Source organism: Lathyrus oleraceus, chromosome 2, assembly GCF_024323335.1.
Source record: "Lathyrus oleraceus cultivar Zhongwan6 chromosome 2, CAAS_Psat_ZW6_1.0, whole genome shotgun sequence".
Classification (NCBI taxonomy): Eukaryota; Viridiplantae; Streptophyta; class Magnoliopsida; order Fabales; family Fabaceae; genus Lathyrus; species Lathyrus oleraceus.
This window is the reverse complement of record NC_066580.1, coordinates 88003547-88018716: the sequence shown is the minus strand read 5'-3', so window position 1 is coordinate 88018716 and position 15170 is coordinate 88003547. Positions and strand designations below refer to the sequence as shown.

The window sequence follows — 15170 nt, the reverse complement described above, 5'->3', positions numbered from 1 at the left end:
CTATATGTACCTATATATATAACTATATATAAAGGGGATAGGTAATTTTGGTATGGCCTTTATTTCTTCCACAAATACCCTCACTTAACTTCTTCTTTTATATTTGTTTATTATTTTAAAAATAATTTCTTTTTTATATTTGTTTATTATTTAAAAATAATAATAATAAAAATAAAAAGAATTAACACATAATGGCCGTAGGGCAGTTGTAACCTCAAATAACTTCCTAATTCCTATTTAACATTTCGATTTTTTTCGGTTATTGTAATTTTATATAACTTTTTTTAAAAGAAATATTACTTCCTATTTTATATTCAACCATTTTGGATTTTGTACTTATCTATAACACTAACAAGCTTAACCCGAAAAAAACATAAAAAAATAATCAATTATTTTATTTTTGCGTTATTATTTACCATATTTTTTCTTTGATATTTCAATATGATAAAATAAAATATTTTTAATGCATATCTTCGATTTTTGGATAAAATAATGTATCAACTATTGAGAAAAATCATTTTATCTTAATGAGTTATTAAATAAATAATTATTTTATTTTTGGACATAACAATTTATTTTACTAAATTACTTTACGTAATAAATTATTTTACGTAGTAAATTATTTTAGTAAATTATTTATTAAGTGTTAAAGCATATAGACTAGGTAAATGAAACTCTTAACTTCAATACTTAAGACATATAAGTAATTACGGTTGAGTTATTACAATCATAAGTATTCTTCGAAGTAGTTATTTATATATGATACTTTATTTCTAATAGTATTTCATAGTATTATTATGTCAATGAGGTGCTATTATTCTATCAACATATGACATCAGAGAATTTGATATTAGTAGTCAGTCAAATAAATAATAATAGCCAGTCTTCATAAAGTATTATTAAAGTATATGATATTATTATTTTTGTTTGTTTTATATCCAAATTAATAATAAAGGCTTACAACCTTGCTGTGAACCAGAAGTGCCATGTGACCCACAAAGGTGTAAGAAGGCTCCATGTTGCATCCCGCCATCTAGTAATCGAAAGCCCTAAAATATTGATTATATTGTATTACCTTCACACCAATCATTTTCAACATGAGAATCATTCATCTCATATATAATAATTATATTAATAAGATTGGTTATTGAAATATTATTTTGAAATCTTTCTTCAACTTCTTTCGGATGATCATTCAACTTCTTTTATTTAATTATGAGAAAAAATTAAGTAATTTTGGATGACTAGCAATTATGTTGTTAAATATTTGTTTATTTAAACTTGAGAATAAAGATATTTTTTATTCTTGGGTTAATTTTCAATTTGTCATTGCAATTTGAGGAGAATTAAAAAAAGTCACGGTTTAAAACACATGTTTTCCTTACTTATGAAGATTCTCTCATTGAAATCAATTAGCTACAAAATCTCAATGTTTATAAAGTGGGTTTATATTATGATTGAACCAAATCCAATTAAACCTGAATTTGATATCTATAACTATATAGAAAGGGGATAGGTGATTTTTGTATGGCCTTTATTTCTTCCGCAAATACCCTCACTTAACTTCTTCTTTTATATTTGTTTATTATTTTAAAAAGTAACTTCTTTTTTCATATTTGTTTATTATTTAAAAATAATAATAATTAAAATAAAATAGAATTAACACATAATGGTCGTATGGCAGTTGTAACCTTAAATAACTTCCTAATTCCTATTTAACATTTTAATTTTTTAGGTTATTGTAATTTTAATTAGCTTTTTTTTAAAGAAATATTACTTCCTATTTTATATTCAAGCATTTTGGATTTTATACTTATCTATAACACTAACAAGCTTAACCCGAAATAACATAAAAAAATAATCAATTATTTTATTTTTGCGTTATTATTTACCAAATTTTTTTCTTTGATATTTCAATATGATAAAATAAAATATTTTTAATGCATATCTTTGATTTTTGGATAAAATAATGTATCAACTATTGAGAAAAATCATTTTATCTTAATGAGTTATTAAATAAATAATTACTTTATTTTTGGACATAACAATTTATTTTACTAAATTACTTTACGTAATAAAATATTTTACGTAATAAATTATTTTAGTAAATTATTTATTAAATGTTAAAGCATATAGACTAGGTAGAATGAAACTCTTAACTTAAATACTTAAGACATATAAGTAATTACGGTTGAGTTATTACAATCATAAGTATTCTTCGAAGTAGTTATTTATATATGATACTTTATTTCTAATAGTATTTCATAGTATTATTATGTCAATGAGGTGCTATTATTCTATCAACGTATGACATCAGAGAATTTGATATTAGTAGTCAGTCAAATAAATAATAATAGCCAGTCTTCATAAAGTATTATTAAAGTATATGATATTATTATTTTTGTTTCTTTTATATCCAAATTAATAATAAAGTATTAATAGTCGGTCAACATATAAAAAAAATACTTAATATGATAAACAAAAAGTTTGCACATTATTAACATTTAAGTATTTCTGATCATGATGTTTAAGATACTTATTTATTTACCTATAAATATTTAGACATTTGTTTAACATACCACTCACAATTAGTCTCCATTTTTCATTTCTTTGAAATCAAATTTTTTTTATAATGGAATCATTAATAAAAATGTTCTTCAAGTTTTTGGTGCTTTTTGTTGCGATTACAAGTGCTCTCGCTATCAACATACAAGGCTTACAACCTTGCTGTGAACCAGAAGTGCCATGTGACCCACAAAGGTGTAAGAAGGCTCCATGTTGCATCCCTCCATCTAGTAATCGTAAGCCCTAAAATATTGATTATATTGTATTACCTTCACACCAATCATTTTCAACATGAGAATCATTCATCTCATATATAATAATTATATTAATAAGATTGGTTATTGAAATATTATTTTGAAATCTTTCTTCAACTTCGTTCGGATGATCATTCAACTTCTTTTATTTAATTATGAGAAAAAATTTAGTAATTTTGGATGACTAGCAATTATGTTGTTAAATATTTGTTTATTTAAACTTGAGAATAAAGATATTTTGTATTCTTGGGTTAATTTTCAATTTGTCATTGCAATTTGAGGAGAATTCAAAAAAGTCACGGTTTAAAACACATGTTTTCCTTACTTATGAAGATTCTCTCATTGAAATCAATTAGCTACAAAATCTCAATGTTTATAAAGTGGGTTTTATATTATGATTGAACCAAATCCAATTAAACCTGAATTTGATATCTATAACTATATAGAAAGGGGATAGGTGATTTTTGTATGGCCTCTATTTCTTCCGCAAATACCCTCACTTAACTTCTTCTTTTATATTTGTTTATTATTTTAAAAAGTAACTTCTTTTTTCATATTTGTTTATTATTTAAAAATAATAATAATTAAAATAAAAAAGAATTAACACATAATGGTCGTATGGCAGTTGTAACCTTAAATAACTTCCTAATTCCATTTAACGTTTTAATTTTTTAGGTTATTGTTATTTTATATAACTTTTTTTTAAAGAAATATTACTTCCTATTTTATATTCAAGCATTTGGATTTTATGCTTATCTATAACACTAACAAGCTTAACCCGAAATAACATAAAAAAATAATCAATTATTTTATTTTTGCGTTATTATTTACCATATTTTTTTCTATGATATTTCAATATGATAAAATAAAATATTTTTAATGCATATCTTTGATTTTTGGATAAAATAATGTATCAACTATTGAGAAAAATCATTTTATCTTAATGAGTTACTAAATAAATAATTATTTTATTTTTGGACATAACAATTTATTTTACTAAATTACTTTACGTAATAAATTATTTTACGTAATAAATTATTTTAGCTAATTATTTATTAAGTGTTAAAGCATATAGACTAGGTAGAATGAAACTCTTAACTTAAATACTTAAGACATATAAGTAATTACGGTTGAGTTATTACAATCATAAGTATTCTTCGAAGTAGTTATTTATATATGATACTTTATTTCTAATAGTATTTCATAGTATTATTATGTCAATGAGGTGCTATTCTTCTATCAACGTATGACATCAGAGAATTTGATATTAGTAGTCAGTCAAATAAATAATAATAGCCATTCTTCATAAAGTATTATTAAAGTATATGATATTATTATTTTTGTTTCTTTTATATCCAAATTAATAATAAAGTATTAATAGTCAGTCAACATATAAAAAAAATACTTAATATGATAAACAAAAAGTTTGCACATTATTAACATTTAAGTATTTCTGATCATGATGTTTAAGATACTTATTTATTTACCTATAAATATTTAGACATTTGTTTAACATACCACTCACAATTAGTCTCCATTTTTCATTTCTTTGAAATCAATTTTTTTTATAATGGAATCATTAATAAAAATGTTCTTCAAGTTTTTGGTGCTTTTTGTTGCGATTACAAGTGCTCTCGCTATCAACATACAAGGCTTACAACCTTGCTGTGAACCAGAAGTGCCATGTGACCCACAAAGGTGTAAGAAGGCTCCATGTTGCATCCCGCCATCTAGTAATCGAAAGCCCTAAAATATTGATTATATTGTATTTCCTTCACACCAATCATTTTCAACATGAGAATCATTCATCTCATATATAATAATTATATTAATAAGATTGGTTATTGAAATATTATTTTGAAATCTTTCTTCAACTTCTTTCGGATGATCATTCAACTTCTTTTATTTAATTATGAGAAAAAATTTAGTAATTTTGGATGACTAGCAACTATGTTGTTAAATATTTGTTTATTTAAACTTGAGAATAAAGATATTTTGTATTCTTGGGTTAATTTTCAATTTGTCATTGCAATTTGAGGAGAATTCAAAAAAGTCACGGTTTAAAACACATGTTTTCCTTACTTATGAAGATTCTCTCATTGAAATCAATTAGCTACAAAATCTCAATGTTTATAAAGTGGGTTTTATATTATGATTGAACCAAATCCAATTAAACCTGAATTTGATATCTATAACTATATAGAAAGGGGATAGGTGATTTTTGTATGGCCTCTATTTCTTCCGCAAATACCCTCACTTAACTTCTTCTTTTATATTTGTTTATTATTTTAAAAAGTAACTTCTTTTTTCATATTTGTTTATTATTTAAAAATAATAATAATTAAAATAAAAAGAATTAACACATAATGGTCGTATGGCAGTTGTAACCTTAAATAACTTCCTAATTCCAATTTAACATTTTAATTTTTTAGGTTATTGTTATTTTATATAACTTTTTTTTAAAGAAATATTACTTCCTATTTTATATTCAAGCATTTTGGATTTTATGCTTATCTATAACACTAACAAGCTTAACCCGAAATAACATAAAAAAAAATCAATTATTTTATTTTTGCGTTATTATTTACCATATTTTTTTCTATGATATTTCAATATGATAAAATAAAATATTTTTAATGCATATCTTTGATTTTTGGATAAAATAATGTATCAACTATTGAGAAAAATCATTTTATCTTAATGAGTTACTAATAAATAATTATTTATTTTTGGACATAACAATTTATTTTACTAAATTACTTTACGTAATAAATTATTTTACGTAATAAATTATTTTAGCTAATTATTTATTAAGTGTTAAAGCATATAGACTAGGTAGAATGAAACTCTTAACTTAAATACTTAAGACATATAAGTAATTACGGTTGAGTTATTACAATCATAAGTATTCTTCGAAGTAGTTATTTATATATGATACTTTATTTCTAATAGTATTTCATAGTATTATTATGTCAATGAGGTGCTATTCTTCTATCAATGTATGACATCAGAGAATTTGATATTAGTAGTCAGTCAAATAAATAATAATAGCCATTCTTCATAAAGTATTATTAAAGTATATGATATTATTATTTTTGTTTCTTTTATATCCAAATTAATAATAAAGTATTAATAGTGAGTCAACATATAAAAAAAATACTTAATATGATAAACAAAAAGTTTGCACATTATTAACATTTAAGTATTTCTGATCATGATGTTTAAGATACTTATTTATTTACCTATAAATATTTAGACATTTGTTTAACATACCACTCACAATTAGTCTCCATTTTTCATTTCTTTGAAATCAATTTTTTTTTATAATGGAATCATTAATAAAAATGTTCTTCAAGTTTTTGGTGCTTTTTGTTGCGATTACAAGTGCTCTCGCTATCAACATACAAGGCTTACAACCTTGCTGTGAACCAGAAGTTCCATGTGACCCACAAAGGTGTAAGAAGGCTCCATGTTGCATCCCGCCATCTAGTAATCGAAAGCCCTAAAATATTGATTATATTGTATTTCCTTCACACCAATCATTTTCAACATGAGAATCATTCATCTCATATATAATAATTATATTAATAAGATTGGTTATTGAAATATTATTTTGAAATCTTTCTTCAACTTCTTTCGGATGATCATTCAACTTCTTTTATTTAATTATGAGAAAAAATTTAGTAATTTTGGATGACTAGCAACTATGTTGTTAAATATTTGTTTATTTAAACTTGAGAATAAAGATATTTTGTATTCTTGGGTTAATTTTCAATTTGTCATTGCAATTTGAGGAGAATTCAAAAAAGTCACGGTTTAAAACACATGTTTCCTTACTTATGAAGATTCTCTCATTGAAATCAATTAGCTACAAAATCTCAATGTTTATAAAGTGGGTTTTATATTATGATTGAACCAAATCCAATTAAACCTGAATTTGATATCTATAACTATATAGAAAGGGGATAGGTGATTTTTGTATGGCCTCTATTTCTTCCGCAAATACCCTCACTTAACTTCTTCTTTTATATTTGTTTATTATTTTAAAAAGTAACTTCTTTTTTCATATTTGTTTATTATTTAAAAATAATAATAATTAAAATAAAAAAGAATTAACACATAATGGTCGTATGGCAGTTGTAACCTTAAATAACTTCCTAATTCCAATTTAACATTTTAATTTTTTAGGTTATTGTTATTTTATATAACTTTTTTTTAAAGAAATATTACTTCCTATTTTATATTCAAGCATTTTGGATTTTATGCTTATCTATAACACTAACAAGCTTAACCCGAAATAACATAAAAAAATAATCAATTATTTTATTTTTGCGTTATTATTTACCATATTTTTTTCTATGATATTTCAATATGATAAAATAAAATATTTTTAATGCATATCTTTGATTTTTGGATAAAATAATGTATCAACTATTGAGAAAAATCATTTTATCTTAATGAGTTACTAAATAAATAATTATTTTATTTTTGGACATAACAATTTATTTTACTAAATTACTTTACGTAATAAATTATTTTACGTAATAAATTATTTTAGCTAATTATTTATTAAGTGTTAAAGCATATAGACTAGGTAGAATGAAACTCTTAACTTAAATACTTAAGACATATAAGTAATTACGGTTGAGTTATTACAATCATAAGTATTCTTCGAAGTAGTTATTTATATATGATACTTTATTTCTAATAGTATTTCAAAGTATTATTATGTCAATGAGGTGCTATTATTCTATCAACATATGACATCAGAGAATTTGATATTAGTAGTCAGTCAAATAAATAATAATAGCCAGTCTTCATAAAGTATTATTAAAGTATATGATTATTATTTTGTTGTTTTTTATTCCAAATTAATAATAAAGTATTAATAGTCAGTCAACATATAAAAAAATACTTAATATGATAAACAAAAAGTTTGCACATTATTAACATTTAAGTATTTCTGATCATGATGTTTAAGATACTTATTTATTTACCTATAAATATTTAGACATTTGTTTAACATACCACTCACAATTAGTCTCCATTTTTCATTTCTTTGAAATCAAATTTTTTTTATAATGGAATCATTAATAAAAATGTTCTTCAAGTTTTTGGTGCTTTTTGTTGCGATTACAAGTGCTCTCGCTATCACATACAAGGCTTACAACCTTGCTGTGAACCAGAAGTGCCATGTGACCCACAAAGGTGTAAGAAGGCTCCATGTTGCATCCCGCCATCTAGTAATCGAAAGCCCTAAAATATTGATTATATTGTATTTCCTTCACACCAATCATTTTCAACATGAGAATCATTCATCTCATATATAATAATTATATTAATAAGATTGGTTATTGAAATATTATTTTGAAATCTTTCTTCAACTTCTTTCGGATGATCATTCAACTTCTTTTATTTAATTATGAGAAAAAATTAAGTAATTTTGGATGACTAGCAATTATGTTGTTAAATATTTGTTTATTTAAACTTGAGAATAAAGATATTTTTTATTCTTGGGTTAATTTTCAATTTGTCATTGCAATTTGAGGAGAATTAAAAAAAGTCACGGTTTAAAACACACATGTTTTCCTTACTTATGAAGATTCTCTCATTGAAATCAATTAGCTACAAAATCTCAATGTTTATAAAGTGGGTTTTATATTATGATTGAACCAAATCCAATTAAACCTGAATTTGATATCTATAACTATATAGAAAGGGGATAGGTGATTTTTGTATGGCCTTTATTTCTTCCGCAAAACCCTCACTTAACTTCTTCTTTTATATTTGTTTATTATTTTAAAAGTAACTTCTTTTTCATATTTGTTTATTATTTAAAAAATAATAATTAAAATAAAAAGAATTAACACATAATGGTCGTAGGGCAGTTGTAACCTTAAATAACTTCCTAATTCCTATTTAACATTTTAATTTTTTAGGTTATTGTAATTTAATTAGCTTTTTTTTAAAGAAATATTACTTCCTATTTTATATTCAAGCATTTTGGATTTTATACTTATCTATAACACTAACAAGCTTAACCCGAAATAACATAAAAAAATAATCAATTATTTTATTTTTGCGTTATTATTTACCATATTTTTTTCTATGATATTTCAATATGATAAAATAAAATATTTTTAATGCATATCTTTGATTTTTGGATAAAATAATGTATCAACTATTGAGAAAAATCACTTTATCTTAATGAGTTACTAAATAAATAATTATTTTATTTTTGGACATAACAATTTATTTTACTAAATTACTTTACGTATAAATTATTTTACGTAATAAATTATTTTAGCTAATTATTTATTAAGTGTTAAAGCATATAGACTAGGTAGAATGAAACTCTTAACTTAAATACTTAAGACATATAAGTAATTACGGTTGAGTTATTACAATCATAAGTATTCTTCGAAGTAGTTATTTATATATGATACTTTATTTCTAATAGTATTTCATAGTATTATTATGAATGAGGTGCTATTATTCTATCAACGTATGACATCAGAGAATTTGATATTAGTAGTCAGTCAAATAAATAATAATAGCCAGTCTTCATAAAGTATTATTAAAGTATATGATATTATATTTTTGTTTCTTTTATATCCAAATTAATAATAAAGTATTAATAGTCAGTCAACATATAAAAAAAATACTTAATATGATAAACAAAAAGTTTGCACATTATTAACATTTAAGTATTTCTGATCATGATGTTTAAGATACTTATTTATTTACCTATAAATATTTAGACATTTGTTTAACATACCACTCACAATTAGTCTCCATTTTTCATTTCTTTGAAATCAAATTTTTTTTATAATGGAATCATTAATAAAAATGTTCTTCAAGTTTTTGGTGCTTTTTGTTGCGATTACAAGTGCTCTCGCTATCAACATACAAGGCTTACAACCTTGCTGTGAACCAGAAGTGCCATGTGACCCACAAAGGTGTAAGAAGGCTCCATGTTGCATCCCGCCATCTAGTAATCGAAAGCCCTAAAATATTGATTATATTGTATTTCCTTCACACCAATCATTTTCAACATGAGAATCATTCATCTCATATATAATAATTATATTAATAAGATTGGTTATTGAAATATTATTTTGAAATCTTTCTTCAACTTCTTTCGGATGATCATTCAACTTCTTTTATTTAATTATGAGAAAAAATTAAGTAATTTTGGATGACTAGCAATTATTGTTAAATATTTGTTTATTTAAACTTGAGAATAAAGATATTTTTTATTCTTGGGTTAATTTTCAATTTGTCATTGCAATTTGAGGAGAATTAAAAAAAGTCACGTTTTTAAAACACATGTTTTCCTTACTTATGAAGATTCTCTCATTGAAATCAATTAGCTACAAAATCTCTATGTTTATAAAGTGGGTTTTATATTATGATTGAACCAAATCCAATTAAACCTGAATTTGATATCTATAACTATATAGAAAGGGGATAGGTGATTTTTGTATGGCCTTTATTTCTTCCGCAAATACCCTCACTTAACTTCTTCTTTTATATTTGTTTATTTTTTTAAAAAGTAACACCTTTTTTTATATTTGTTTATTATTTAAAAATAATAATAATTAAAATAAAAAAGAATTAACACATAATGGCCGTAGGGCAGTTGTAACCTTAAATAACTTCCTAATTCCTATTTAACATTTTGATTTTTTAGGTTATTGTAATTTTATATAACTTTTTTTTAAAGAAATATTACTTCCTATTTTATATTCAAGCATTTTGGATTTTATACTTATCTATAACACTAACAAGCTTAACCCGAAATAACATAAAAAAATAATCAATTATTTCATTTTTGCGTTATTAGTTACCATATTTTTTTCTTTGATATTTCAATATGATAAAATAAAATATTTTTAATGCATATCTTTGTTTTTTGGATAAAATAATGTATCAACTATTGAGAAAAATCATTTTATCTTAATGAGTTATTAAATAAATAATTATTTTATTTTTGGACATAACAATTTATTTTACTAAATTACTTTACGTAATAAATTATTTTACGTAATAAATTATTTTAGCTAATTATTTATTAAGTGTTAAAGCATATAGACTAGGTAGAAGAAACTCTTAACTTAAATACTTAAGACATATAAGTAATTACGGTTGAGTTATTACAATCATAAGTATTCTTCGAAGTAGTTATTTATATATGATACTTTATTTCTAATAGTATTTCATAGTATTATTATGTCAATGAGGTGCTATTATTCTATCAACGTATGACATCAGAGAATTTGATATTAGTAGTCAGTCAAATAAATAATAATAGCCAGTCTTCATAAAGTATTATTAAAGTATATGATATTATTATTTTTGTTTCTTTTATATCCAAATTAATAATAAAGTATTAATAGTCAGTCAACATATAAAAAAAAATACTTAATATGATAAACAAAAAGTTTGCACATTATTAACATTTAAGTATTTCTGATCATGATGTTTAAGATACTTATTTATTTACCTATAAATATTTAGACATTTGTTTAACATACCACTCACAATTAGTCTCCATTTTTCATTTCTTTGAAATCAAATTTTTTTTATAATGGAATCATTAATAAAAATGTTCTTCAAGTTTTGGTGCTTTTTGGTGCTTTTTGTTGCGATTACAAGTGCTCTCGCTATCAACATACAAGGCTTACAACCTTGCTGTGAACCAGAAGTGCCATGTGACCCACAAAGGTGTAAGAAGGCTCCATGTTGCATCCCTCCATCTAGTAATCGAAAGCCCTAAAATATTGATTATATTGTATTTCCTTCACACCAATCATTTTCAACATGAGAATCATTCATCTCATATATAATAATTATTAATAAGATTGGTTATTGAAATATTATTTTGAAATCTTTCTTCAACTTCTTTCGGATGATCATTCAACTTCTTTTATTTAATTATGAGAAAAAATTTAGTAATTTTGGATGACTAGCAATTATGTTGTTAAATATTTGTTTATTTAAACTTGAGAATAAAGATATTTTGTATTCTTGGGTTAATTTTCAATTTGTCATTGCAATTTGAGGAGAATTCAAAAAAGTCACGGTTTAAAACACATGTTTTCCTTACTTATGAAGATTCTCTCATTGAAATCAATTAGCTACAAAATCTCAATGTTTATAAAGTGGGTTTTATATTATGATTGAACCAAATCCAATTAAACCTGAATTTGATATCTATAACTATATATAAAGGGGATAGGTGATTTTTGTATGGCCTTTATTTCTTCCGCAAATACCCTCACTTAACTTCTTCTTTTATATTTGTTTATTATTTTAAAAAGTAACTTCTTTTTTCATATTTGTTTATTATTTAAAAATAATAATAATTAAATAAAAAAGAATTAACACATAATGGTCGTATGGCAGTTGTAACCTTAAATAACTTCCTAATTCCTATTTAACATTTAATTTTTTAGGTTATTGTAATTTAATTAACTTTTTTTAAAGAAATATTACTTCCTATTTTATATTCAAGCATTTTGGATTTTATACTTATCTATAACACTAACAAGCTTAACCCGAAATAACATAAAAAAATAATCAATTATTTTATTTTTGCGTTATTATTTACCATATTTTTTTCTATGATATTTCAATATGATAAAATAAAATATTTTTAATGCATATCTTTGATTTTTGGATAAAATAATGTATCAACTATTGAGAAAAATCATTTATCTTAATGAGTTACTAAATAAATAATTATTTTATTTTTGGACATAACAATTTATTTTACTAAATTACTTTACGTAATAAATTATTTTACGTAATAAATTATTTAGCTAATTATTTATTAAGTGTTAAAGCATATAGACTAGGTAGAATGAAACTCTTAACTTAAATACTTAAGACATATAAGTAATTACGGTTGAGTTATTACAATCATAAGTATTCTTCGAAGTAGTTATTTATATATGATACTTTATTTCTATAGTATTCATAGTATTATTGTCAATGAGGTGCTATTATTCTATCAACGTATGACATCAGAGAATTTGATATTAGTAGTCAGTCAAATAAATAATAATAGCCAGTCTTCATAAAGTATTATTAAAGTATATGATATTATTATTTTGTTTGTTTTATATCCAAATTAATAATAAAGTATTAATAGTCGGTCAACATATAAAAAAATACTTAATATGATAAACAAAAAGTTTGCACATTATTAACATTTAAGTATTCTGATCATGATGTTTAAGATACTTATTTATTTACCTATAAATATTTAGACATTTGTTTAACATACCACTCACAATTAGTCTCCATTTTTCATTTCTTTGAAATCAAATTTTTTTTATAATGGAATCATTAATAAAAATGTTCTTCAAGTTTTTGGTGCTTTTTGGTGCTTTTTGTTGCGATTACAAGTGCTCTCGCTATCAACATACAAGGCTTACAACCTTGCTGTGAACCAGAAGTGCCATGTGACCCACAAAGGTGTAAGAAGGCTCCATGTTGCATCCCTCCATCTAGTAATCGAAAGCCCTAAAATATTGATTATATTGTATTTCCTTCACACCAATCATTTTCAACATGAGAATCATTCATCTCATATATAATAATTATATTAATAAGATTGGTTATTGAAATATTATTTTGAAATCTTTCTTCAACTTCTTTCGGATGATCATTCAACTTCTTTTATTTAATTATGAGAAAAATTTAGTAATTTTGGATGACTAGCAATTATGTTGTTAAATATTTGTTTATTTAAACTGAGAATAAAGATATTTTGTTATCTTGGGTTAATTTTCAATTGTCATTGCAATTTGAGGAGAATTAAAAAAAGTCACGGTTTAAAACACATGTTTTCCTTACTTATGAAGATTCTCTCATTGAAATCAATTAGCTACAAAATCTCAATGTTTATAAAGTGGGTTTTTATTATGATTGAACCAAATCCAATTAAACCTGAATTTGATATCTATAACTATATAGAAAGGGGATAGGTGATTTTTGTATGGCCTTTATTTCTTCCGCAAAAATCCCTCACTTAACTTCTTCTTTTATATTTGTTTTATATTTTAAAAAGTAACTTCTTTTTCATATTTGTTTATTATTTAAAAATAATAATAATTAAAATAAAAAAGAATTAACACATAATGGTCGTAGGGCAGTTTAACCTTAAATAACTTCCTAATTCCTATTTAACATTTCGATTTTTTAGGTTATTGTAATTTTATTAACTTTTTTTAAAGAAATATTACTTCCTATTTTATATTCAAGCATTTTGGATTTATACTTATCTATAACACTAACAAGCTTAACCCGAAATAACATAAAAAATAATCAATTATTTTATTTTTGCGTTATTATTTACCATATTTTTTTCTTTGATATTTCAATATGATAAAATAAAATATTTTTAATGCATATCTTTGATTTTTGGATAAAATAATGTATCAACTATTGAGAAAAATCATTTATCTTAATGAGTTATAAATAAATAATTATTTTATTTTTGGACATAACAATTTATTTTACTAAATTACTTTACGTAATAAATAATTTTTACGTAATAAATTATTTTAGCTAATTATTTATTAAGTGTTAAAGCATATAGACTAGGTAGAATGAAACTCTTAACTTAAATACTTAAGACATATAAGTAATTACGGTTTAGTTATTACAATCATAAGTATTCTTCGAAAGTAGTTATTTATATATGATACTTTATTTCTAATCATAGTATTATTATGTCAATGAGGTGCTATTATTCTATCAACGTATGACATCAGAGAATTTGATATTAGTAGTCAGTCAAATAAATAATAATAGCCAGTCTTCATAAAGTATTATTAAAGTATATGATATTATTATTTTTGTTTCTTTTATATCCAAATTAATAATAAAGTATTAATAGTCAGTCACATATAAAAAAATACTTAATATGATAAACAAAAAGTTTGCACATTATTAACATTTAAGTATTTCTGATCATGATGTTTAAGATACTTATTTATTTACCTATAAATATTTAGACATTTGTTTAACATACCACTACAATTAGTCTCCATTTTTCATTTCTTTGAAATCAATTTTTTTTATAATGGAATCATTAAATAAAAATGTTCTTCAAGTTTTTGGTGCTTTTTGGTGTTTTGTTGCGATTACAAGTGCTCTCGCTATCAACATACAAGGCTTACAACCTTGCTGTGAAACAGAAGTGCCATCTGACCCACAAAGGTGTAAGAAGGCTCCATGTTGCATCCCGCCATCTAGTAATCGAAAGCCCTAAAATATTGATTTATTGTATTTCCTTCACACCAATCATTTTCAACATGAGAATCATTCATCTCATATATA

General features: G+C 23.3%; 2 long non-coding RNA genes across 7 annotated transcripts in view; both read left to right on the top strand.

Moving 5' to 3' along the window:
- The first annotated feature begins 2133 nt into the window (after positions 1 to 2133).
- Positions 2134 to 8192, top strand: LOC127118257 (uncharacterized). 2 transcript variants are annotated; one of them, XR_007802152.1, is made up of 2 exons: positions 2134 to 2760; positions 8028 to 8192. It is a non-coding gene; the product is annotated as an uncharacterized LOC127118257 (long non-coding RNA). The 2 variants fall into 2 exon arrangements; XR_007802151.1 differs by lacking the exon at positions 8028 to 8192 and adding an exon at positions 6274 to 6438.
- Positions 8193 to 9465: 1273 nt separating this feature from the next.
- LOC127118259 (uncharacterized) overlaps positions 9466 to 15170 on the top strand; it is a 14181-nt gene continuing 8476 nt past the window's right edge. For 3 of the 5 annotated variants that reach the window (XR_007802155.1, XR_007802156.1, XR_007802157.1), the window contains exon 1: positions 9466 to 9778. This is a non-coding gene — a long non-coding RNA (uncharacterized LOC127118259). Of the gene's footprint in view, positions 9779 to 11546; positions 11710 to 13301; positions 13467 to 15170 lie in introns of those variants that run through there. The other 2 variants (XR_007802158.1, XR_007802159.1) reach the window with 2 other exon arrangements.